The sequence below is a fragment of the Peromyscus californicus genome, unplaced genomic scaffold (genome assembly GCF_007827085.1).
Source record: "Peromyscus californicus insignis strain IS unplaced genomic scaffold, ASM782708v3 Scaffold_13__1_contigs__length_99412109, whole genome shotgun sequence".
NCBI lineage: Eukaryota > Metazoa > Chordata > Mammalia > Rodentia > Cricetidae > Peromyscus > Peromyscus californicus.
This window is the reverse complement of record NW_026294424.1, coordinates 31,882,037-31,886,603: the sequence shown is the minus strand read 5'-3', so window position 1 is coordinate 31,886,603 and position 4,567 is coordinate 31,882,037. Positions and strand designations below refer to the sequence as shown.

Here is a 4,567-nt window from a genome sequence, read left to right as displayed (position 1 = left end):
GCATTCACCCAATGTGAAGCAGATGTTAAATTCATAACAATATTTCTACTAGACTGAAAAAAATTAACAATAGCAATATTGGAAGTTGCCCCTCATTTACAATGGAAAATGTGTTGGAAAGAGGAAGCTGGGGTCATATAATAAGGTAGTGCTAGAGATATTGAAATCTCCTAAGAGCAGCTTCTCAGTAAAGTTTAGTGTGCTGATTTGCAAAGACAGTCTAAATTTGATAGTTACACTTTGGTACTCTGTTGTATAGCAGTTTTGAATGCTTGGGACAGGGTTGAAGAATCAAGGAAGAAGACTGAGTCATTTACTAAAATTATACAAGGCCTGAAAGAAGCTTTCACTGATTTCTTTTACAAAGATTGACTTCAGCTATAAAAAGGATATCAGATCCAGAAGTTAGATAAATATTAATTGAATCTTTGGCTTTTGAAAATGGTAATTCAGAATGCAAAAGGGTGATTAGGCCATTAAAGGCAACATTAGCACCCATAGATGAATAGATCCAAAATACAGTTGATATTGAATCACACACTTATGATGCTGGTTTGATAACAGGAGTGATTTCTAGAAATTTTAAGAAAAATCAAAATGTCAGATGTTTTAATTGTGGAAAAAAAGATTGTGGTGATATTTTGTTTGTGATCTAACAAATAAAGCTTGCCTGGAGATCAGACTGCAGAGCTAAGCCACTAGTTAGCCATAGAGTCCAGGCAGTGATGACACACACTGAAAAAGTCTTTCATCACAACACTCGGGAGGTAGAGGCAGATTGATCTCTCTGAGATCATGGCCACCCTGGGCTATACAAGATTGATCCAGTCTAAAAGAGAAACAAGGCCAGGCAGTAGTGACACCCACCTTTGATCCCAGCACTTGAGATCTCACACCTTTAATCCCAGCACTAGAAAGGTGGAGACAGGAAGTGATACAGCTGGATGGAGAGGGAAATAATAAGGTGGGAGGAAACAGGAGCTCAGTGTCTTTCAGGCTGAGGAGTTGGTGATGTAAGAGATAGCGGTTTTGGCTTGCATTTTCTTCTCTCTGGTCTTTCAGCATTTATCCCAATATCTGACTCTGGGTTTTTATTATTAAGACCAATTAGGATACATGCTATACAAGGTCATTTGAAAAGGGATTGCTGAGGGGTGGCCCATGCCTTTAATCCAAGCACTTGGGAGGCAGAGCCAGACAGATTTCTGTGAGTTTGAGGCCAGCCTGGTCTACAGAGCAAGATCCAGGAGAGGCAACAAAACTACACAGAGAAACCCTGTCTCAAAAAACAAAACAAACAAACAAACAAACAAACAAACAAACAAACAGAAAACAAAAAGAAAGAAAGGAAGAAAGAAAAGAGATTACAAAAGGCATTCCTGTAAGCAATGTTTTTTTCTAGAAATAATCCAAATAGATGGACCCAGCCTTCTGGAGCATGCAGAAAGTGTGACAAAGACTGGCATTGGACTGAGTGCAGATCAATGAGGAACAGGAAAGGTAATCCTTTGCCATCAGAAAATACCCTGAGGGGCCTCCTGCAGGCCACAGTATCAAATTTGTCTCAACCATTCCCTGTCAGCATCAGAGAAACTCATCCTTAGAGTAATTAAAAGACTTAATACCTATTGTTAAAAAAAAAACCATGCTGCTCTGAATGTGACAAAAGAAAGAACAAGTTCTATAGATATGACAAAAAGTTCAAGAGAGACAAGTAAACAAGTATATTGGCAAACTGCTATAAATAATCAGAGACCAAAGCTTTTTGTCATATAAATGGCATTAAAATTGAGGGTTTGGTAGACAAAGTTGTAGATGTAACAATAATTTCACCCAAACCTTGGCATCCAGACTGGCCTCTTCAGGATGTAAATTTTCAGCTTCTTGGAATTTGAATTTTATCTCAGGTAAAACACAATGCAAGATGGGTCAATTGTGTAGGGCCATAAGGACAGAAAGGAAAATTAAAATAATGTTTGGCTAACATAGCAATGAATTTATGGGGACATGATTTTTTGCAGCAATGGAAAGCACCCATTAACATTCCTCCAAACTCAGAAACAGAACTTAAAATAAGGAATGCTTCTGGGAGAAATATTAAAAGCTGTTATTAAGAATAATCACAGACCAGTCAAGGTATACATACATAGGGCACAACAGCTTGTCTTTTAAGGATAACAACAACCCTACCTTTAAAATGGTTAACTGACAACCTATGTGGGTAGAACAATGACCTATGACATCAGAAAAATTACAGGCACTAAAACAGCTTGTATAGGAGCAGTTAGATGCTCAATATATTGAAGAATCAACCAGTCCTTGGAATTCTCTTATAGTTATCATTAAAAAGAAGTCTGGAAAATGGAGAATGGTAGCAGATTTAAGATCCATAAATAAGGTGATTCAGACAATTTCCTCTTTATATCCTGGAATTCCCTTGCCTTCTTTATTACCTAAAGGATGGTCTATTTTAGTGATTGATTTAATAGACTGCCTTTTTTACTATACCTTTACAAGAATAGAAAGACTAAATTTTGCCTTAAAAATGCCTAGTTATAATAATTCTCAGCCTGTTAAAAGGTATCAGTGAAAAATTCTTCCACAGGGGATGTTAAACAGCCCCACCTTGTGTCAATGTTTTATACAACAGCCATTGGAAATAATACATAAACAATTTCATCAATCTATAATTTACCATTATATGAATGATAGCTTTCTTTCCCCACTGGAAAAAATTTATTTAGACCCCACCACCTGCGCAAAGTGCTTCTGGCATTAAGCACCTTCCTCCTACACAATGCAGTCTTTCTTGAGTAGTACCATAAATGCTTTCTTCTCCTCCTTGGTCTGGAAATGACCATGGCCAAACTTGGAGGTAGTAACAATAAATATCAGGTCAATCTTCTCCAGGGCTCGTCACTTGGTCTGCACCAGCAAGGACTTGCACAGAGTGAGGACTCGCTTCTTGGTTCTCAGCACACAGCCTTGGAGCACGACAAAGTCATTGGTCACCTCAACATAATAGTCAAAACCACACAGTGGGTTGATGCTGTTGTCAAACAGGTCACAGTCAGTAGATGCATTGTTCTTGATCAGCTTGCCATCCTTGATGAGGTAGACTTGACCAGTCTTGTAAATCTTCTTGTTAATCTTTGTTTGATGATGGTAGCCTTTCTGCCCAGCTTGAGCCACAGAGAAGGCCACATGGGGAAGGGTGCCAGGCTCCAATTCAGGCAACCTTATGCAACCCTCGATGGTTCTTGTGGGGGCAGTTTCTTTCTATGCCAGTGACTGGTTACCTTTTTGTAGCCTTTGCCTTTTGTCACCCCAATGACATCAATCATCTCATCCTGTCCAAACACCTGGTTAACAGGAACCTGCTGCTCCAGCCTCTTCAGGGCCCAGTCCAGCTTCTCAGCTACAATGCCCCCATTCACCTGGATCTCCATCAAGTGTGCCTTCTTCTGGTGCAGAGGAAGCAGATGCATCTGAGTGTGGGCAATTATGCAGATGACTTGGCAGTACTTCTTTATGCTGTTGAAGTCCTTTGACAGCTGTTTCTTGCCTGTGTCATTTTGCTATTTCTTGCAATATTTGGTGAAGGACTTCTTCTTAGATTTGTGCCAGTTCTTGTAGAAATGCCTTTAACAGCCATCACTGATGTGCTCAGCAAATACTGTCTTGAAGGTCTAGAGGCCTCATGGGGTTTCAACATATCCCACGATGCCCACAACTATGATGGGTGGTGTTTCCACAATGATTACACCCTCTAAGACTTCTTTCTTGTTCACCTTGGTTTCTGGTCTGTCAGCTTCCTGAACGATATGGGTCATGCCAGCTTTGTAGCCTAAAAAGGCTATGAGATGAACAGGCTTGGAAAGGTCATCCTTGGGGAAGCTCTTTACTTTCCCATGATGCCAGCTGCTGTGCTTCCAAGTCAAGAAGCTCAAGGACCCATGCCTGGGACCACAAAATTGCCTGTGAGACATTTTGCTGTCACACACCCCCAATAGAGCTAAGTACTATCTTACTAGCAGATTCATATTCGGATACCTTAGGAAAAATGTTTGAAGAGATAAAGAAATATTTTCCTTGCTGAAGACTACAAAATGTTCCTGTAAAAATACAAAGAGGAGTTCTATCAATTACCTAAGATATAAGATAGGTTTAAAAGAGATTCAAGCACAAAAAAGTACAAATCAAGAGAGATCAATTACAAACTCTTAAAGACTTTCAAAAATTGCTATGTGATATTAACTGACTACTGTCCACATTGGATTAACAACTCAAGAACTAAGTAATTTATTTCAAAACTTACAAGGTGATAAGGACTTAAATTGTTCTAAAAAAACATATTAGCTGAGGCTGAAGGAGAAGTGTCTCTGGTAGAAGAATAATTACAGTATGTACATGTGGACCACTTGAAACCAGAATTTGATTGGATACTGGTCATACTACCCTCTATGAGTTTTCCTACAAGAGTTCTTATGCAGAAAGAAGATAATATCTTAGAATGAAATTTTTACCACACAGAGTAAAAAATTAAAGACATATGTAGAAAATGGTT

General features: G+C 38.9%; 1 pseudogene; it reads right to left on the bottom strand.

Moving 5' to 3' along the window:
* Positions 1-2,775: 2,775 nt before the first annotated feature.
* Positions 2,776-3,989, bottom strand: LOC128108859 (60S ribosomal protein L3-like; annotated as a pseudogene).
* Between the last annotated feature and the right edge of the window lie 578 nt (positions 3,990-4,567).